Source organism: Oryctolagus cuniculus, chromosome 8 (genome assembly GCF_964237555.1).
Source record: "Oryctolagus cuniculus chromosome 8, mOryCun1.1, whole genome shotgun sequence".
Lineage (NCBI taxonomy): Eukaryota > Metazoa > Chordata > Mammalia > Lagomorpha > Leporidae > Oryctolagus > Oryctolagus cuniculus.
Window position 1 is genome coordinate 143893970 of NC_091439.1, and position 23025 is coordinate 143916994.

General features: G+C 45.4%; 1 long non-coding RNA gene across 2 annotated transcripts in view; it reads right to left on the bottom strand.

Moving 5' to 3' along the window:
- Window positions 1-251: 251 nt before the first annotated feature.
- Window positions 252-23025, bottom strand: part of LOC138843443 (uncharacterized) — a 105869-nt gene continuing 83095 nt past the window's right edge. For both annotated transcript variants that reach the window (XR_011378146.1, XR_011378145.1), the window contains 2 exons: window positions 5593-5734; window positions 252-5116 (listed from right to left, as the gene is read on the bottom strand). This is a non-coding gene — a long non-coding RNA (uncharacterized lncRNA). The remainder of the gene's footprint in view (window positions 5117-5592; window positions 5735-23025) is intronic.

A 23025-nucleotide genomic window follows, 5' to 3' on the forward strand; every position in this document is an offset into this window, starting at 1 on the left:
AGGACAGAGACATCCTAGTACAGGAAGCTCATAGAACCTCTAATAAACATGACCAAAAGAGATCCTCACCACGACCCATTGTAATTAAACTCACCACAGTGAAACATAAAGAAAAGATTCTATAATGTGCAAGAGAGAAACCTCAGATTACTCACAGAGGATCTCCAATTAGACTCACAGAAGACTTCTCATCAGAAACCCTACAGGCTAGGAGGGAATGTTAAGATATAGCCCAGGTACTAAGAGAGAAAAACTGCCAGCCCAGAATATTATATCCTGCAAAGCTCTCATTTGTGAATGAAGGTGAAATAAAGACCTTCCATAGAAAACAGAAATTGAAAGAACTTGTCGCCACTCGTTCAGCCCTGCAAAAAATGCTTAAAGATGTGCTACACACAGAAACACAGAAACATGGTCATCAATATGAAAGAAGATAAAGGAAGAAAACATACCAGTAAAAGATATAGGAAGCTCAAAGCATATACTAGAAAATATCTTTGGGAAAATGGCAGGGCAAAGTTACTATTTATCAATAGTCATATTTAACATTAATGGACTCAACTCTCCAGTTAAAAGGCACAGACTGGCTGAATGGATTAAGAAATAAAACCCATTTGCTGCCTACAAGAAACACATCTTTCCAACAAAGATGCATGCCAACTGAAAGTGAAAGGTTGGAAAAAGATATTCCATGCCAACAGAAACCAAAATAAAGCAGGTGTAGCCATATAAATATCAGACAAAATAAACATTAACACAAAAACTGTTAAGAGAGACAAAGAGGGGCACTATATAATGATTAAGGGATCAATTCAACAGGAAGATGTAACTATTACAAATGTATATGCACCTAATTACAGAGTACGGTTTATTTAAAAGATATGTTAAGGCACTTAAAAGGGATGTGGGGAACTACAGGCTGGCCATCTATGGGAACTTCCTCACTCTTGCTGGCACACGGCCTATGTGGCAACCATATTGGACATAACAGTTCGGGAAGTGCTAACCACATTGAATGACCGTTGCAGCACAAGCATTCCAAAATAACCTGTTGAGATAGCACAAGTGAGCTGCCCCAGTGACTACATGCCCTGCTACTTGATTGGACTTGAATGGCATGTTCTTCACGTGAACTAAGTACTGATTGGACCAGCGGAGCGTGGACAGTGGCTGGGCATGAACTGTTACTGGGGATGGAGAGGCTCAGGGGATATATACCATGAGGACTGCTGTGGGGGGCGGCTTCTTCTTCTGCTTTTCTAGCTTTCTCCTTTCACTGCTGTAACCCTGCTTTTACAATAAAGAAGTCTATAAGACAGATCAACCGGCGAGTCTCGTCGTTCTTCCGCGGGCGGTGGAGTGACAGGTGGTGCCGTGACTCAGATCGCTGGAGTCGCCGGGAAAGGTAAGGTTATTTTACCATAAGAGCATGCATACACTGGAGTCTAGGTGGTGTAAGACCTAGGACTAGACCGCGGTGCCGTCCTAGAGACGGGAGATTAAAAAGGTAACTTGAAGCCATGGGAAATACTCAGTCAACAACTAGGTTGCGTTTACTATTGAGCCGCTTGTTAAAGACTACGGGGACACCCATCAAAGCGGCCACTGTTTGTGCATTCACCAGAGCAGTTGCAAGGGTTTCACCCTGGTTTGTGGAAAAGGGTAATCTCGATGAGGACCAGTGGAAGCGGGTAGGGAGACAGTTACGCACCGCTGGGAAGCCGGCAGAAATGCTTCGCCTGTGGCAGCTCATCGAGCAGGCGCTCAATGACCCCTCAGAAAGAATAGGAGCCTTGCTAGATGAGGGTACTGAAATCTTAGAGAACTTACTGAGGGAGTCACTTTCTGGAAGTCAGGTAGGGAATCAGGAAGAGCTGGAGGGCTCACAAGATGCAGACGGAGGGAGGCCACCGCCAACTGTGCCTCCCTGTGGGGAGGAGCCAAGTACACAGAGAATGGCCAATCTATCCCTTGCAGATCGGCCCGGGTGGTGGCCGCTCACTCTGTCTAAAGGGGAATCCTTTGGGAGCCCTCCCGACGACCCAACTCTGGGAGATGGAAGTCAGGAACCCCGGTCACTGCTAAGGAGTAAAGGGCATAACACTCCAGACTGGACAAAATTCCACCAGCCAGGACAGGTGTTTCCTGTGATCTTGGATGCACAGGGCAACAGGGGATGGTCTCCTCTGGATCATAAATTGCTAAAAGAATTGCAACAGGCCATGCAGTTATATGGCCCACACGCTAATTTCACAAAGGCAGTGCTGGAAAATATAGGGACGCAGGGATTAATCCCAGATGACTGGAGAAATCTATCAAAGGCTGTGCTAGGCAGTGGGGATTTCCTGTTTTATGGCAGCCTACAGAGAACTAGCCATAGAACAAGCTAAATACAATGCCCAAAATGGTCAACCTGCATGGACTGAGGATATGCATACCAGTCAGGGTGCCTTTAATGACGAAAACAGGCAGCCAAGGTGCCCCAACAAGGTGCTGATGCAAGTCAGGGAGCTAGCCCGTAGGGCCTGGAAAGTTACTCCAAAAAAGGGGGAAATCAGGCACAGTCTATCAAAAATTGTACAGGGACCCAGTGAACCCTACGCAGACTTTGTGAACAGGTTCATGGAGGCGGCAGGAAATATTTTTGAGACAGTGGATGAAGCTATGCCTCTGGTCCGCAGGCTAGCCTATGAACAAGCCAATAAGACTTGTTGAGAAGCCCTGAGACAGTGGCAGCACAAGGACATCCCCACATTCCTAAAAATTTGTAGAGATGTTATGGATGATGTTGCCTCGGGGTCGCACGCAGCTGTAGTCATGGCAAAGATGCTGCAGAGCGATATGTCAGGACATAAATGTTTGAAATGCGGGAAGGAAGGACATCTCAAAAGGGAGTGTAAGGACCCCAAACCCCCAGGCCATCAGCCAGGGCTGTGTCCTCTCTGTGGAAAAGGCAATCATTGGGCCAATGAGTGTTATTCTAAACAGGATAAGGCTGGCAACCCCCTTGTCCAGACATCAGTGCGGGGGGTAGCAGGACAGTGGCAGCCAAGAACAAAAAATGGAAATCGGGCCCCAGCACCCAGGGGCCCACAAACTCAATGGGTGCAGGCATCACAGACAGCCCTAGGAAGGGGACAAGCTCAAGGGACAGCCCAAACATTCGGTGTATAGAGTTACGAGCCACCGACTATACAGTGCTAACACCACAGATGGGGGTTCAAGCAGTCAGCGTAGAGTCCCAGGACTCTCTATTAGAATGGGAAGGTATTGGAATCACCATAGGAAAAGCCACAAATGCCCTTAAGGGTTTAATGGTAGTGACAGGAATTATTCAATTACCCTGTAAAAAGCTCAAGGTCTTACTTCATTCTACCAAGGGGATTACACAGTTATTGCCATCACAGCCGGTAGCCCAACTAATAATTATGACACCTGCAATTGATAAATGGGGCATTCAGGGCAGAAATTTTGCAGCCCTGTCCTTGTCACTCAGCAACCACCCCATATGGACCATCACCATAAAGGGAAAAGCCATCCGTGGCTTATTAGACACGGGTGCTGATGTGTCTGTTATCTCTGAGCAGGACTGGTCTAAGTCATGGCCCCTACAGGAGGGGGACAATACATTGGTGGGTCTAGGCACCACATGTGCCCCTCCCAGGAGTGCCCAGGTTTTGGACTGGCAGGACCAAGAAGGCAATAGAGGCAAGGTGCAACCATATGTGTGCACCATTCCTATTACTCTATGGGGTAGGGACATACTAGAACAATTACAAGTTCAATTAACTAATGATCCTACTGCGGCCCATTCCCTGGGGTTGGAAGATGATGAAAAGAATGGGCTATTCATGCGGAGGATTGGGAATAGAAGGACAAGGGAGGATGGAGCCCATCTCCCCAAGGCCCAATGAGGGAAGGCAGGGTCTGGGTTTTTCGTAGGGGTCACTGAGAGGCAGCCCCTGCCACTTACTTGGCTAGATAATAAGCCAGTGTGGATAACACAGTGGCCCCTTTCTTGAGAAAAATTGGCTGCCATACATAAATTAGTCCAACAACAATTGGAGGCAGGTCACCTTCAACCCTCCATCTCCCCCTGGAATACACCTATTTTTGTTATAAAGAAAAAATCAGGCAAGTACCGATTATTGCATGATCTCAGAGCTATTAATCAACAGATGCAACCTATGGGAGCTTTACAGCCAGGGCTCCCTGTTCCAACCATGATTCCTAAGCATTGGCCTATTATTGTAGTAGATCTTAAAGATTGTTTCTTTAGCATTCCTTTGCATGAAAATGATACCCAAAGATTTGCATTTACAGTTCCTTCAATAAACCATGCAGAGCCCAACAAAAGGTATGAATGGAAAGTTCTCCCCCAAGGCATGACTAATAGCCCCACCTTGTGTCAGCTGTATGTACCATGGGCTGTAGAACCTGTTCGCCAACTGTACCCTCAAATATATCTTTTGCATTATATGGATGATCTATTGTTAGCAGCCGCTGTTGAGGAACAACTGCAGGCAGCATTTACCATGCTGAGCAAGTGTTTACAGGCAGCAGAATTACAAATAGCACCAGAAAAGGTTCAATAGGACATGGTAATTCAATATTTGGGACTTAAGCTAACGCCAATAAATTTGGAGTCTACCATTGCAACTACAGGACTAAAAACCTTAAACGATTTTCAAAAATTATGTGGAAATCTAAAATGGATATGACCCTATTGTAAATTGACTACTGAGGAAATGCTTCCACTGTTCAAAATTTTGGAAGGGGATTCACAGCTCACTTCACCATGAGAGCTGACTCCAGAAGCAACTGCAGTCTTGCATGAAGTCGAGACTCGCTTAAAAAACACCCAAATGCAAAGATGTGACCCTTCCGAACCTTTAGAAATCCTGGTGTTTATGGAACAGTTATATCCCTTTGCAGTAATTTGGCAAGGAGATCCTCTATTGTTTGTGTATCCACATGCACATTTACCTCGAATCTTATATACCCATGGCCAGGCCGTGGCAGATTTGATATTAACCGCAGTGAAAAGAACAGTTGAAATTTCTGGAAAGCTTCCAATACGTTGTGTTACGCCATTTAGCAAGGAGGCTGTTGAGGCCTGGACAAGAGAAAATTGGGCATGGGTTTATATTGTTTTAATATTACACATAACTGTAGATAATCATTACCCAAATCACCCCTTTGTTTCCTTTTGTACTTATATTCCAATCAGACAGATTCAAAAGGTGCATAAACAAACTATAGAGGGAGCCCCCACTGTGTTCACTGATGGAGCCAAAGGAGGAACTGGAGTTGCAGTAATTGGCAATCAACGATATTTTGTTTTGGCTGCCTCTCCCTCTCCCCAACATGCAGAATTAGCCATTATTGCTTTGGTTTTAACAAAGAAACAAGGTCCACTAAATATACTTTCAGATAGTGCTTATGTAGTAAATGTAGTAAAATTGCTTGACCAGGCATGCAATGTTTCCAAATTATCCACTGTTTATCCCTATTTAGAAAAACTTCAAACTTTGCTAACACTGTGAAATTACCCCATTTTTATAGACCATATTCGAGCTCATTCAAATTTACCTGGGTCACTTAGTCGGGGCAATGCTTTGGCCGATCATTATTCACGTTTTTTGCTTGTCTGTACAAGTGTTGAACAGGCCAAACAATATCATTCCAATTGGCATGTAAATAGTACCACTTTAAGCATGAAGTACCATATTCCCTGCAAAGAGGCAGAAAATATTGTTAAGGCTTGTGAAAAATGCGTAGTTAATATAGTTCCCAAAATACCCGCTGGGGCCAACCCACGTGGCCTTAAACCCTGTCACATCTGGCAGATGGATGTCACACACATTCCCTCTTTTGGCCGTCAGAGCTGCGTTACAGTGGACACGTACTCGGACGTGGTTATGGCCACGGCCCTTCACAAGGAAGGCACTCAACAAGTTATTCAACATTGCCTACAGTCTTTTGCAGCTTGGGGTGTCCCCCAAATTTTAAAAACTGACAATGGGCCAGCATACACTTCGGCTCAGTTTGCCACCTTTGTAAAAGAATTTGGCATCATCCACATTACGGGCATACCTTATAACCCTCAAGGTCAAGCTATTATAGAACGCACCCACTTGTATTTGAAAAATTTTATTAATAAACAAAAAGGGGGAATAGGGGAATATGCAGTGTCCAATAAGGATGCTTTGGCCTTAGCCCTTTATACTATAAATTTTTTAAACAAAAAGAAAAATGGAAAGATGCCTGCAGAACTGCATGACTCTTTAAATGACAAGGGGCAGACACAATGGATCATGTGGAAGGATTTACAGGATAACAAATGGAAAGGCCCATTCCCTCTGTTACAGAGGGTATGAGGTGTTGCTTGTTTTTTTCCACAGGGAGCTACACAACCCATTTGGACCCCAGAGAGACGAATCCGACTCCTAGCAGGAAACCACAATGAACACCACACAACAGAGGACACCGAAAACAGCCATACGCAACAACCCCTGGGAGAAACAGCGAAGGAGGCCCAAGACCCAGTTATAGCAGAGACCGAGTGAAGACTACGAAAAGATTGTTACTTGTGCTTTTGTTAGTTTTGTTTTTGGCTTGTGTTAGTGGCTTATTGGGAGTATTGATTGATTACTCATTGTTGATAATTGTGATTTATAAAAATAGGACTAGTCATGCTGTTTAGAATTTTTTGCATTATAACATTTAGCAGTGTTGTAAAATGCCAGGAGGAGGGTACGTATTGGGGTCTGCTTCGCACGTTACCATGGCCTTTACCTGTAAGCAATACTTTCAAGTTGCTTCCTGTATTTTTTGCTAACAATGAGTCCGTGTTGCAATTCGGGGTACCCAACTTAACTAAATTTTCTTCAAAGATGGAACAGCTGAATTTAACCATTTCCCTTGATGGATCCCTTTGCTTTCAAGTTACAAGGGGTATTGATGAGGAAAATTGTACTACACCCTGTATCGTTTTAACCAATCAAACCCTGACAGAGTTGCTTTGGCCGTCAGGACCAAACAGTACCTTTGTGGCCTACTCATCTGGCTCCATTCTGACTCGCAGGTCCTGGACTGCTCGCACTCCCCTGATCCGCACGTTGCCACAGTGCAGACCAAGAATAGAAAGCTCGCGGCCCAAATTCACATCCTATCAGAGTGGTTATAATCATCATTGGTTAGCAGAAGGATTTTTTTTTTTTTTTGACAGGCAGAGTGGACAGTGAGAGAGAGAGACAGAGAGGTCTTCCTTTGCCGTTGGTTCACCCTCCAATGGTCGCCGCGGCCGGCGCGCTGCGGCCGGCGCACCGCGCTGATCTGATGGCAGGAGCCAGGAGCCAGGTGCTTTTCCTGGTTTCCCATGGGGTGCAGGGCCCAAGCACTTGGGCCATCCTCCACTGTACTCCCTGGCCACAGCAGAGAGCTGGCCTGGAAGAGGGGCAACCGGGACAGAATTCGGCGCCCCGACCGGGACTAGAACCCGGTGTGCCGGCGCCGCTAGGCAGAGGATTAGCCTAGTGAGCCACGGCGCCGGCCAGCAGGATTTTTTACAACCCACGAGATGGGCTATCAGGGCTGGTGGCATAATTTCTATACCGGCACCTATTCTTATCTTTCCTCTCCTCATTCTAATGCTACCACATATAAAAGCTTGTACCACAAGGGTAGTGTATGGGACCCTTTTGTTGTCTGCAATAGTGCAGGTGCATGTTTTGATGCTACACCGCTGCTGTTTTTAAGATATTTCTCTTGGTCCAATGGCACCTGGGGATACAATAACGGTCGGACCTTTAAGCCCATGAATCTCAGCCACTCCCATGTATCCCCTAATTACACGGCGGAAACGTGTGTTGAGCCCCCTTTTCTGTGGTATGTTTGTTTTTCCACCAATAACAACTCTTGCTCCTCCGGCAATATCACTCAGTGCTGGAATGGCAATGGTGTTGGCGTGGTCATACGAGTCCCCACCTGGTTTCCCGTTCCAGTCAGAGTTAGCCCCAAGGATTTTGCTGCAATGTTACGCTCCCGACGAGATTTTGGAATCACAGCAGCATTGGTAACCACCAGCACTGCGGCGGTGGTGGCTAGCGCTGCTGCAGTCACCCTTGCTGTAACACAAGTCAGGTCTGTTAGCCAGTTAAACAATATAACAGGACAAGCTGCACAGGCGCTAATGGCTCAAGAAGCCGTGGATCAAAGCCTTAGAACAGGACTTTTATTGGTAAATCAGAGGGTAATGAGTTACAAGAAGAATTCAATCCTGTTGATTTCTTCTCTGATTTTAATTATTTCCTTTCTCCTTCTTGAACCATGAAACATAGAAAACCTAAATAGACCCATCACTGAGACAGAAATTGAACAGTAATAAAGGCCCTCCAACAAAGAAAAGCCCAGGACCAGATGGATTCACTGCTGAATTCTATCAGACATTAAAAGAAGAATTAACTCAGTTTCTTCTCAAACTATTCAGACCAATCAAAAAAGGTGGAATCCTCCCAAATTCTTTCTATGAAGCCAGCATCACTTTAATCCATAAGCCAGAGAAAGATGCAGCATTGAAAGAAAATTACAGACCAATATCCCTGATGAATATAGATGCAAAAATCCTCAATAAAATTCTCGCCAATAGAATACAACAACACATCAGAAAAATCAGCCACCCAGACCAAGCGGGATTTATCTCTGATATGCAGGGAAGGTTCAATGTTCGCAAATCAATCAATGTGATACACCACATTAAACTGCAGAAGAAAAACCATATGATTATCTCAATAGATGCAGAGAAAGCATTCGATAAAATTCAACACCTTTTCATGATGAAAACTCTAAGCAAACTGGATATAGAAGAAACATTCCTTAATACAATCAAAGCAATTTATGAAAAACCCACAGCCAACATCCTATTGAATGGGGAAAAGTTGGAAGCATTTCCACTGAGATCTGGTAACAGACAGGGATGCCCACTCTCACCACTGCTCTTCAACATAGTTCTGGAAGTTTTAGCCAGACCTATTAGGCAAGAAAAAGAAATTAAAGGGATACAAATTGGGAAGGAAGAACTCAAACTATCCCTCTTTGCAGATGATATGATTCTTTATTTAGGGGATCCAAAGAACTCCACTAAGAGACTATTGGAACTCATAGAAGATTTTGGCAAAGTAGCAGGGTATAAAATCAATGCACAAAAATCAACAGCCTTTGTACACTCAGGCAATAAAAAAGAATTGCTAAGATCAATCCCATTCACAACAGCTACAAAAACAATCAAATACCTTGGAATAAACTTAACCAAGGACATTAAGGATCTCTACGATGAAAATTACAAAACCTTAAAGAAAGAAATAGAAGAGGATACCAAAAAATGGAAAAATTTTCCATGTTCATGGATTGGAAGAATCAATATCATCAAAATGTCCATTCTCCCAAAAGCAATTTATAGATTCAATGCAATCCCAATCAAGATACCAAAGACATTCTTCTCAGATCTGGAAAAAATGATGCTGAAATTCATATGGAGATGTAGGAGACCTCAAATAGCTAAAGCAATCTTGTACAACAAAAACAAAGCTGGAGGCATCACAATACCAGATTTCAGGACATACTACAGGGCAGTTGTAATCAAAACAGCATGGTACTGGTACAGAAACAGATGGATAGACCAATGGAACAAAATTAAAACACCAGAAATCAACCCAAACATCTACAGCCAACTTATATTTGATCAAGGATCTAAAACCAATCCCTGGAGCAAGGACAATCTATTCAATAAATGGTGCTGGGAAAATTGGATTTCCACGTGCAGAATCATGAAGCAAGACCCCTACTTTACACCTTACACAAAAATCCACTCAACGTGGATTAAAGACCTAAATCTATGACCCAACACCATCAAATTATTAGAGAACATTGGAGAAACCCTTCAAGATATTGGCACTGGCAAAGGCTTCTTGGAAAAGACCCCAGAGACACAAACAATCAAAGCCAAAATTAACTATTGGGATTGCATCAAATTGAGAAGTTTATGTACTGCAAAAGAAACAGTCAGGAAAGTGAACAGGCAACTGACAGAATGGGAAAAATATTTACAAACTATGCTACAGATAAAGCGTTGATAACCAGAATCTACAAAGAAATCAAGAAACTCCACAACATCAAAACAAACAACCCACTTAAGAGATGGGCCAAGGACCTCAATAGACATTTTTCAAAAGAGGAAATCCAAATGGCAAACAGACACATGAAAAAAATGTTCAAGATCACTAGCAATCAGGGAAATGCAAATCAAAATCACAATGAGGTTTCACCTCACCCCGGTTAGAATGGCTCACATACAGAAATCTACCAACAACAGATGCTGGAGAGGATGTGGGGAAAAAGGGACACTAACCCACTGTTGGTGGGAATGCAAACTGGTTAAGCCACTATGGAAGTCAGTCTGGAGATTCCTCAGAAACCTGAATATAACCCTACCATTCAACCCAGCCATCCCACTCCTTGGAATTCACCCAAAGGAAATTAAATTGGCAAACGAAAAAGCTGTCTGCACATTAATGTTTATTGCAGCTCAATTCACAATAGCTAAGACCTGGAACCAACCCAAATGCCCATCAACAGTAGACTGGATATACTATACAGTAGACTGTATAGTATAGAATACTATACCGCAGTAAGAAACAACGAAATGCAGTCATTTGCAACAAAATGGAGGAATCTGGAAAACATCATGCTGAGTGAAATAAGCCAGTCCCAATGGAGCAAATATCATAGGTTCTCCCTGATTGGTGACAACTAACTGAGCACCAAAAAGGAAACCTGTTGAAGTGAAATGGACACTATGAGAAACAGTGACTTGATCGGTCCTTGCCTGACTGTTGATGTACAATTTAATACTTTATCCCTTTTAGTATTTTTGGTTGTTCTACTTAATACTATTGGTTGAATTCTGTAATTAATACACAGTTATTCTTAAGTGTTGAAACTTAACTGAAAATTGAACCCTGTTAAAAATAAGAGTGAGAATAAGAGATGGAGGAGATGTACAATTTGGGACATGCTGAATCAGACTTTCCCTAAATGGTGGAGTTAGAAATGTGCCAGGGGATTCCAGTTCAATCTCATCAAGGTGGCATATACCAATGCCATCTCACTAGTCCAAGTGATCAATTTCTGTTCACAATTGAGCATAATGATAGGACTACAAGTCAAAGGGATCACATAAACAAGACTAGTGTCTGCAAATACTAACCGATAGAATAAAAAAAAAAAAGTGAGAGAACGATCCAACATGGGAAGCAAGATACACAGCAGACTCATAGAATGGCGGATGTCCTAAACAGCACTCTGGCCTCAGAATCAACCCTTAAGGCATTCGGTTCCAGCTGAAAAGCCCATGAGAGTATTTCAGGCATGGAAAGCCAAGACACTCTGGCAAAAAAAAAAAAAAAAAAAAGAAACCCTAAATGAAAGATCTCTGTGAGTGAGATCCCAGTGGAAAGAACGGGTCATCAAAGAAGGAGGTACCTTTCTCTGAAGGGAGGAGAGAACTTCCACTTTGACTACGACCTTGTCTAAATAAGATCAGAGTCGGAAAACTCAAAAGGCTTCCATAGCCTTGGCAACTCATGACAAGAGCCTAGGGTGATTACTGACACCATAAACAAGAGTGTCAATTTGTTAAGTCAACAACAGGAGTCACTGTGCACTTACTCCTCATGTAGGATCTCTGTCCTTAATGTGCTGTACATTGTGATTTAATGCTATAACTAGTACTCAAACAGTATTTTTCACTTTGTGTTTCTGTGTGGGTGCAAACTCTTGAAATCTTTACTTAATATATACTAAATTGATCTTCTGTATATAATGGCAATTGAAAATGAATCTTGATGTGAATGGAAAGGGAGAGTTAGTGGGAGAGGGGAGGGTTGTGGGTGGGGGAAATTATGGGGGGAGAAGCCATTGTAATCTATAAGCTGTACTTTGGGGAATTTATATTCATTAAATTAAAGTTTAAAAAAATCAAGAGTGCGACTAGGAGGAGGAGGAGGAAGAAGGGCGGGAGCATGGGTGGGAGGGACATAGATTGGGAAGCATCACTGTGTTCCTGAATCTGTTTATATGAAAAACATGAAATTTATATACCTTAAATAGAAATTTTAAAAAGAAAAAAATTGGTTTTTTGTTTTAATGACATAATTTGTCTGTTTAGTGTTTGCAAATTCTAATGATTTATGTTTTCTCTTAGAAACATGACCACAGAAGTGTTAATAGGAAGCATTTATGCACAATATGAATCATTTCCTTATTTCTTTAATATTAGCTGATTTGCAAAATCAAATGTGCAATGTAATCTCATTTAGAGCAGAAATGTTTATATTCTTTATTGCTAAGCACTCTCTCAGTTTTAGTAAAGCTTGAGAGTAATATGTTCTAGTGAATGAAAAAACATAATTAATAATTATATTATTATTAATAATAATATATTATATTAATAATATAATATATTATTATTATAATTATTATTAATTATTATTATAATTATTATATTATAATTATTATAATTATTATTAATATATTATTATATATAATATAATATATTATTATATTAATAATAATTAATATAATTAATAATTATATTAATATATTAATAATATATTAATAATAATATTAATAATAATATCATGCAATTCTGAAAAGTGGGAGAAGCCTTGACTGGATAATAGAAGCTTTGATGGTAATTACTAAGGTTTCATCTGAATGAACTGAATTACAAAATTGTCAACTGTATTTTTCTTTTTTTACTTTTTTTTTTTTTTGACAGGCAGAGTGGACAGTGAGAGAGAGAGACAGAGAGAAAGGTCTTCCTTTGCCGTTGGTTCACCCTCCAATGGCCGCCGCGGCTGGCGTGCTGCGGCCGGCGCACCGCACTGATCCGATGGCAGGAGCCAGGAGCCAGGTGCTTTTCCTGGTCTCCCATGGGGTGCAGGGCCCAAGGACCTGGGCCATCCTCCACTGTACTCCCTGGCCACAGCAGAGAGCTGGCCTGGAAGAGGGGCAACAGGGACAGAATCCGGCGCCCCAACCGGGACTAGAACCCGGTGTGCCGGCGCTGCTAGGCAGAGGATTAGCCTAGTGAGCCGCGGCGCCGGCCCTTTTATTTAGTAAATATAAATTTCCTGGCTTGCGCCATGGCTCACCTGCAGAACCGGCACACCGGGTTCTAATCCCAGGCGGGGTGCCAGATTCTGTCCCAGTTGTTCCTCTTCCAGTCCAACTCTCTGCTGTGGCCCGGGAGTGCAGTAGAGGATGGCCCAATCCTTGGGGGCCCTGCACCCGCATGTGAGACCAGGAGAAGCACCTGGCTCCTGGCTTCAGACTGGCGTGGTGCACCAGTCACAGTGGCCACTGGAGGGTGAACCAATGATAAAGGAAGACCTTTCTGTCTCTCTCACTGTCCACTCTGTCAAAAAATAAATAAAATTTTCCAAAGTACAGATTATGGATTATAATGGCTTTTCCCCCCATAACTTCCCTCCCACCAGAAACCCTCCCATCTCCCACTCCCTCTCCCATTCCATTCGCATCAAGATTCATTTTCAATTACCTTTGTATACAGAAGAAACTATTTTATTACATGCATATAATAAACAATTTTCAGTACCACCACAATTCTTTACTTGAAAAACTCCATAGTGATATCACCTGATATCTCCTAGCTCACTTATTTGTTGTATTCCTTTTTTTAACTTTTATTTAATATAAATTGCCAAAGTACAGCTTTTGGATTACAGTGACTTTTTCTCCCCCATAACTTCCCTCCCATCCTCAACCCTCCCATCTCCTGAGATGCAATGACTTTGAACAGCCCTGTCTTGACTGTAGAGAAAGTTTCTTTATTCACTTTTCTTTGACTTTTCTGTTTTATCATACAAATTGGCGAACTCTTGACTTACTATAGACTTAATCTTCTTTGTATAAAGTTAATTGAAAATAGATCTTAGGATAAATAAAACTGATAATAGAGAGGAAGAAGAGGGGTGGGAGTGGGGGTGGGAGGTTAGACATGGTGGGAAGATTCTCTGTATTCTTAAAATTGTACTTGATAAATACACGAAGTTTCTATTCATTCAATAAGAGGTTAAAAAAAGAAAATGACTAAGTAAATGTTGCTTATAGCTATAGATATCCTGAGAATGAGAGAAGCATAACATGCAATTTCAATGATGTTTTTAAATGAAAAAGCTGACAGCATGACACTCTAGTCCAGAGTCACTCTGGGCTCAATTTACCACAAGAAGCTGAGGAGATGTGCAGAATCAAGATGTTGCAGGCCTGCCTGGGAGACTGCTTTCTTGCAGAAAGAAGAAAAACATTAAACATCAGAATCTCATACAGAGTTCAAAAGTTCCTGCGGGGTTGAAACAATGCCTGAGTGAGCCTTCCACATCTGAAAATCATTTCCAATATGTTAGAATACAGTGTTCTAAAAAGAGAATGTGGCATTTCCAAAGACAAGGAGGTTGAAGGGGCTTCTCTAGGAAAATATTGGTTTAGGACCAGAAATGCAACCCTTATTCAGAGTAGAGGACAGGAATGAAGTCTTCCCATTTATGGAGAAATATATATAGTTTGGACACTATCAATATCTGGATAATTTTCAAGTAGGCAGAGACCAAAACAAAAACTGAAACAAAAAGCAGGGTAAGAAAATGAGGCTCATGAGGTCCCCATTGGAATTCCCTTCATTTCCCAGAAAGACATACACATCAACTTTACAGCTCAAAGTTCACTATTACCCCACTCTGTTCTCAAGGAAATCATTTACACTTGCAGAGGACTGACTACATTAGCTTGGACCTGGCAAGAAATGACACCTGTGAAAAGACCAATGCCTGCATCTGAAAAAAACCCACACACAGTTGTCAGATTTTAAGTTTGTAAGGTGAGACCTGACAGGATTCTAATCAGAAAGGAGGGAATGGATCAGGAGAGGCTGAGATAGTCAAGCCTGACCTCATATACAAAAACAAGAATTAAAAGAAGGTGCTTTATTAAAGCAAAAATGATCATCATTGAGCAAAGGAAAGGGAGAGACAGAGCATCATGGAGAGAAAATGACCAGTAATAAAAAGGAAGAACACGTGAATCACCATGAGATGTGGACTATTATCAAGTATAAGAGAATTTCAATTTCTTAGCTGCCCATCAAAAGTATCAGAAAAGGGTCTCAAATTTAATTACGAGCCATGGTGTGTTGGTTATTTCTGGCTCCCTGGAAGGGAGTGAGACTTTCCTTATTTTGTAGTACCTCAGTATGGTCTGAGAAGTACCTAGATCAGAATCAGGTGGATCTTGTTAAGCTCCAGGTAGGCACAGGAGTCTGCACTTACACAGCTCCCAAGGTATTTCTTCCAAGTACAAAGTCTTAAAACTTTGCTTGTTGGGAGCAAGTATGCTTGAGCAGGAGGTAGAGCAATAACTTACCAATGCATACCAAAGGAGAGCTCTCAAGGAAACAGAGATTTTATCACTGATGTACTTCCAAATGGGTCTTCCAAATGACAAGAACACTGCAATAAGAATTCATCATATCTGGTACTGGACCTGCAGGCATATCAGATTTCTTAGGAAGCTCAGATTCTAGAATCTTTTACCTACCTGGCGATATAGAGGATCAAGATCATCATCAGTGAACCAGAGAAAGGAATATAGTGATAGGAAGATCTATGATGAGTCTTATCACAAGTGAGCTACCCCCACCGCATCCTCATTGGGTCTGGGATGTTTCTGTCGGGAGGGAGGCTCCCTGGGCCCAAAGGCACGTCGCCCAGTATCCCCTAGACCTGCCGCTGTGGGGAGGCCTGCAGCAGCTCCAGACGAGCCTGGTATTTGTCCTCACTGAGAGGCGGCTCTGGGGCTGCCTGAGGACCCACCTCACAGCCGGCTGCAGCTACCCCGGGAAGACCTGGGCAGGGGAGGGTGAGGCGTCTGCCTGTGGCGCGGGTGCCCAGCACCACATCTGACCCTGGGGCCCGGGGTTGGCCCCGCTGCCAGGGACCCAGAGCCGGCCTGGGCTGCTGGCAGGCAGGTCGCAGGTGCGGGCCCTGCGGGGTCTCCAGAGGGCAGCAGCAGGAAGAAGAGGGCCCACATTGCCCCTGGGCATCCCGCACCTTCCTTGGTGTGGGGACCACCACGGGGCCTGCGTAGGGGAGAGCCCCACCGCTCCCCTGGGCCATGGCGCCCCAGGGACCGGAAGGCTCAGAGGGGGAGCCCAGGGCTGCCACCCAGGCATGGCCTGGCTGGGCGTGACGCCCCCGGGCATGGCTGCCAGGCTCCCGCGACCAACAGGGGGCCTGCAGGGACGGGGGGTGGGGTGGGGGGGTGGGAGTGGGGATGGCGGGCCCGGGGTGCGGGAGGGGCCGGCGGTAACACCCCGCTGCAGCTGCAGGGGCCGCAGCCTGGAACAGGAGCAGCCCTGGGGCCTCGTTCAAGGCAAGGCAAGGCTCCGCCTGAGCTTCGGCTCTACTGCTGCGGGTGGCAGGCCCTGCGGTTCTGGAACCACACCTGGATTCGGCCCTCGGGGAGGCCCGTGCGTCTGGCCAGCTCTTCCCTGGTCACCATGCCGGGGAAGCGATTCCGCTCGAAGGCCCGCAGGAGGATCTCGGCTGTGGCCCCGAAATGGGCGTGCGCTGGCGCCGGTCGCCCGGTCCCACCAGCTCTCCTGCCGCAGGGGGCCCAAGTCCAGCACGCCTTCGCTGCTTCCTCTCATTTTGAAACCACACCTGCACCCGGCCCAGCTCTTCTCTTAGCCCGACGCCAGGATAAGGGTTGCCGTCAAAGGAAGCGCGCAGCAGGTCCCTCTAACCCGCGGTCAACACGGTCCCGGGTCGTCGAGGTTCTCGGGAGGAGGATGCTTTGTCTATGCCACGCAGGCCATCCATGCTGGCAGGCACGCTGCTGAGTGCTGGCCTGGCTGGCCGCCCCGCCCCTTACATACCGGCGCTCGGCCCACCCCCTCATGAATATCCATCAGCCGCTCGGCGCTCCCACTCACTTCTTCCCCACAGCCTGGGTAGGGGGTGGGGAGATCCTTGGATGGCGCCCCCAAGGCCACCAACCTGCCCAGCTGCACGTCACGGTCAGGCAACAGGTCCCTTCCATCGTCGGGACCGCTGACCCTGCTGGGAGAGGGGTAGGCCCTCGGGCCTGGTCTGTTCTCCCCTCTCCCCCGTCCTTTCGTCCTCTCCCATTCCACCTGTGGTTCAGGCTGGCCGCGGGATGCCTCCCTGGCTCGCTGTCTTCAGGATCTTTGGGCGGCTGCAGAGCTGGTGTGGGGGCGGGGGCGCGTAGAGGCATGGCGTTGGGCTGGGTTGGGGTCAGCTGTGGGTGGGGCGCTGTGGGAGAGAATCCAGAGCCCAGGTACAGCAACTGCCTCCTTGATTAGCGGGCATGATGAGCGGGAGAGTAGCCATCCTGTCCTGGAGGAGGCTTTTGGTGTGGGATGGGGAGGTGGGGGGAGGTGAGACGCAGGAGCCAGTGGTGGCTCCTGTGTTGGTTCCCGAGGGACGGGACGCTTCTCCTCTATCTCAGACAAGCCTTGTGGCCGGGCCTCGGTCAGGGTAGGGAATGAGGTCCCAGGTCCACCTTCTGGTGGAAGGCTGGAGATGAGCGCTGGGGATTCCCTGCTGTGAGCCAGGCCAGGACGCCACCCCTGCGGCCAGCTTCAGAGCTCTGCAGGGGGCCACCAAGTGGCGCCAAGAGACAATGCCCCAGCCTGCCCAGAAGCTGCCCTGGCCCAGGACTGGGACAGGAAAAGGGTTGAGGGCAATGTGGAGATCCCTCTCTGCGTCTTTGGGTGTGTGCTCGTGTGTGTGTGTGTGTGTGTGTGTGTGTGACAGAGAAACAGAGACAGAGAGAGGTGTTTGTGAGAGACAGAGAGAGAGAGGGACAGAGGTCACAGGGAGAGAGAGAGAGAGAGAGAGGTGTGGGAAAGAGAGTTGTTTGTGTGGCAGAAAGAGAGACAAAACAGAGAGGGTGACGGAAAGAAAGAGAGCAAGAGAGAAGGAGGGAGAGAGAGAGAACCCAAACCCAAGCAAACAGCCACCCTTCACCTCCCACCCCGCGACGGGTTTCCCCGGCTTCCATCCCAGGGGCTTCCTGGGCCCAGGAAGGTATGTCTTGCCACAGGCATTCCAGGATTGGTGGTAGTGTGCTTGTGCGCCTACCGGGCCCCGGACCTGGAGTGTGGCAGCGTCTGGTTGTGTCCTCTCCTCCAGGCTCAGAACGCCCTCTCCTGCCTCATGCACCCCCCCCCCCCGCCACCGTCACTGGGTCTGGGCCATTTCTGTCGGGAGGGAGGCTCCCTGGGCCCAAAGGCACGTCGCCCAGCATCCCCTAGACCTCCCACCCTGGGGAGGCCTGCAGCAGCTCCAGACGAGCCTGGTATTTGTCCTCACTGAGAGGCGGCTCTGGGGCTGCCTGAGGGCCCACCTCACAGCTTTCAAGAGGGCCAATGGCTTGGGCCATGTTGAGAAACTCTGGGCTTGGCTGGCGCTGTGGCTCACTAGGCTAATCCTCCGCCTTGCGGCGCCGGCACACCGGGTTCTAGTCCCGGTCGGGGCGCCGAATTCTGTCCCGGTTGCCCCTCTTCCAGGCCAGCCCTCTGCTGTGGCCAGGGAGTGCAGTGGAGGATGGCCCAGGTGCTTGGGCCCTGCACCCCATGGGAGACCAGGAAAAGCACCTGGCTCCTGGCTCCTGCCATCGGATCAGCGCGGTGCGCCGGCCGTGGCGGCCATTGGAGGGAGAAACTCTGGGTTGGACACCAGCTCATCCAGCAGGTTGTGGGCCTTCACCTGGGGCCCAGGCTGAGAGCCCGGCTGTCTGCTGTCCTGGGAAGACCTGGGCTGGGGCAGGTGAGGTGTTCTCCTGCAGTGCAGGTGCCCAACACCATGTCAGGCTCCACGAACAAATGGCCCACCAGGGCTGGGGGGCCCACGAGGTGTGAGATTGTCCAGAGGCAATACACCTTGCAGCTTCAGGGGCTTGACCTGCCGCCCCATGGTGACCTTGTGGCATGAGAGCCTGGTATTAGTCCTCACTGAGGAGAGGCCCTGGACTGCCTTTGGGCCTGCCTCACAGCCTTACAGATCACCAAGGGCTGGGCCATGTCAAGAATCTCTGGCTCTGCGGGTGACCGCTGGGTTGCACCAAGGGGCAATGCCCCATCCTGCCCAGAAGCTACACAGACCCAGGACTGGTTCAGGAAAAGTCTTGAAGGCAATGTGGAGATCCCTGTTTGAGTGTGCATCTTTTTGTGTGTGCTTGTGTGTGTTTGTGTGTGAGAGAGATAAAGAGAGACAGAGATGGAGGGGGCTTGAGAGAGGTGTTTGTGAGAGACAGAATACAGAGAAAGAGAGAAAGAAAGAAGAAAGTGAAGACACACAACACCTAAACAAAGATAACCTAGATGGAGTTAGAATCAGTAATAAAGACCATCCCAACAAAGGAAACCCCACCTTCACTGCTGAATTTTCCCAGACATTTAAAGAACTAATTCCAAATCTTCTCAATCTATTCAAAATAATTTGAAAGAAGGAAGTCTCCCAAACTCCTTCTTTGAAGTCTGCACATCTATTTAATACCAAATGCAGTCTGCATCTATTTAATACCAACTCCTGGAAAAGATGAAACAGAGAAAGAGAACTATAGACCAATATCCCTTGAAACATAAAAGCAAAAATCCTAAACAAAATATTAACCAATAGAGGGGTTGGTGCAGTGGTGCCGTAGGTTAATCCTCCGCGTGCAATGCCAGCATCCCATATGGGCCCCAGTTCTAATCCTGGCTGCTCCTCTTCTTTCTAGATATCTGCTGTGGCTTGAGAAAGCCACAGAAGATGGCCTAAGTGCTTGGCCCCATGCACCCACATGGGAGACTGGGAAGAAGCACCTGGCTCAGATGCTGGCTTCAGATCAACACAGTTCTGGCTGTTGTGGCGATTTGGGGAGTGAACCAATGGAAAGAAGACCTTTCTCTCTGCCTCTCCCTCTGTTTGTAACTCTACCTCTCAAATAAATAAATAAAAACTTATAAAAAGATTTAGAGCTGTTGAATTTTTAAAAAATATATTAACCAATCAAATCTAAAAACACAACAGAAAAATCATTCACCCTGACCAAGTGGGATTTATCCCCAGATACAGAGATGGTTCAACATTCACAAATCAGTGTGATACATCACATTAAAAGATAGAAGCACAAAAACCATATGATTATCTCAATAGATGCAGAGAAAACATTTGAATAATTCAACACTCATGATGAAAATTTTGAGCAAATTGTAAATAAAAGGAACATTTCTCAATATAATCAAGGCTATTTATCACCATCCCATGGCCAGTGTCCTATTGAATGGGGGAAAGTTAGAAGCATTCCCATTGAAATCTGGAACCAGACAAGGATGCCCATTCTCACCATTGCTATTTAATATAGTTCTAGAAGTTTTAGCCACAGCCATTAGGCAAGAAAAGAATGAAAGGGATACAAATCAGAAAGGAGGAAAGTGAAATTATCCCTATTTGAAGATGGCATGATCCAATATAGAGGATCCAAAAGACTCTACTAAGAGACTATTGGAACTCATAGGAGAGTTTGGTAAAGTAGCAGGATATAAAATAACACACATCAACAGCCTTTGTATACATAGACAATACCATAACTGAGAAAGAACTTCTAAAATGAATCTCATTCACAATAGCAACAAAAATTCAAGTTACCTTGAAATAAATTTATCGGCCGGCGCCGCAGCTCACTAGGCTAATCCTCTGCCTTGCGGCACCAGCACACCGGGTTCTAGTCCCGGTCGGGGCGCCAGATTCTGTCCCGGTTGCCCCTCTTCCAGGCCAGCTCTCTGCTGTGGCCAGGGAATGCAGTGGAGGATGGCCCAAGTGCTTGGGCCCTGCACCCCATGGGAGACCAGGACAAGTACCTGGCTCCTGCCATCAGATCAGCGTGGTGCGCCAGCTGCGGCGGACATTGGAGGGTGATCCAATGGCAAAGGAAGACCTTTCTCTCTGTCTCTCTCTCTCACTGTCCACTCTTCCTGTCAAAAAAAAAAAAAGAAAGAAAGAAATTTATCCAAGGCTGTCAAAAATCTCTATGATGAAAATTGCACATTAAATAAAGAACTAGAAGAAGAAACAAAAAATGGAAAAATCTTCCATGTTCATGGACTGGAAGAATCAATATCATCAAAATGTCCATACTACTGAAAGCAAATTAGACTTTCAATGTAATGCCAATCAAAATACCATGGACATTCTTCTAAGATATAGAAAAATGATGCTGAAATTCATATAGAAACACAGGAGACCCTGAATAGCTAAAGAAATATACAACAAAAAAAGCTGGAGCATCACAATACCAGATTTCAAGATATACTACAGGACAGCTATGATCAAAACAGCCTGGTACTGGTACCAAAACAGTGGAACAGAATATAAATGTGAGAAATCAGCCCACACATCTTATTTTTAACAAAGGTGCTAAAACCAAACCCTGGAACAAGGGCTGTCTCTTCAACAAATGATGTTGATTTCCACATGCAAAAGTATGACCCAAGACCTACATCTTACGTCTTTCACTAAAATCCACTCAAAATGGACTAAAGACTGAAATCTATGACCTGACACCATCAAACTATTAGATAACATTGGGGAAATTCTACAAGACATCAGCACATTGGCCGGCGCTGTGGCTCACTTGGCTAATCCTCCATGTGCAGCACCGGCACCCCGGGTTTTAGTCCTGGTTGGGGCACCGGGTACTAGTCCTGGTTGCTCCTCTTTCAGTCCAGCTCTCTGCTGTGGCCCATGAAGGTAGCGAAGGATGACCCAAGTGCTTGGGTCCCTGCACCTGCATGGGAGACCAGGAGAAGGCAGCCAGCTCCTGGCTTCAGATTGGCACAGCACCGGCCATGGCGGCCATTAAGTGAGTGAACCAACAGAAGGAAGACCTTTCTCTCTGTCTCTCTATAGCTCTCTCTTTGTCTCTCTCTCTCTCACTGTCTAACCTGTCAAAAAACAAACCAAGAAAAAAAAGACATCAGCACATAAAAAAGAGTTTTGGAAAAGACCCCAGAGGCACAGGCAATCAAAGCAAAAAACTGACAAATGAGATTATATCAAATCCAGAAGCTTCTGTACTGCAAAAGAAACAATCAGCAAAGTGAAGAGGCAACTGTCTGAATTGGAGAAACTATTTGCAACTATACCTCTGATAATCAATAACCAGAATATATAAAGAGAGAAAAAACTCAACAACAACAAAACAAACAATCCAGTTAAAAAATAGGCAAAGGACTTAAACAGATATTTTTCAAAAGAGGAAATCCAAGCAGCCAACAGACACATGAAAAAATACTCTGGATCACTAGCTGTTAGAAAAATGCAAATCAAAATACAATCAGGTTTTACCTCACCCCAGCTTAGAATGGCTTTCATACAGAAATCAACAAATAAATGCTGGAGAGGATGTGGAGGAAAAGGTACTCTAATCCACTGTTGATGGGAATGTAAACTGGTAAAGCCACTATGGAAGACAGTATGGAGATGACTCAGAAATCCGAATGTAGACTTACCATATGACCCAGCCATTCCACTCCTGTGAATCTACCAAATGGAAATGAAAACAGCATATGAAAGTCCTATCTGTACCTCTATGATTATCTTTGTTCAATTCACAAAAGCAAAGAAATCAAATCAATCCAAATGCCCAAAAACTGAAGCCTGGATAAAGAAATTATGTCCTCTCAACAAGAAAAAGCTCGGGACCAAATGGCTTCACTGATGAATTCTACCAAACATTTAAAAAACTGACTCCAATTCTTCCCAAGCTATTTAAAACAATTGAAAGGGGTGGAATCCTCCCAAATTTCTTCTATGAAGCCAGCATCACCTTACTTCCTAAATCTGAAAAAGATGCGACAAAGAAAACTATTGACCAACTTCC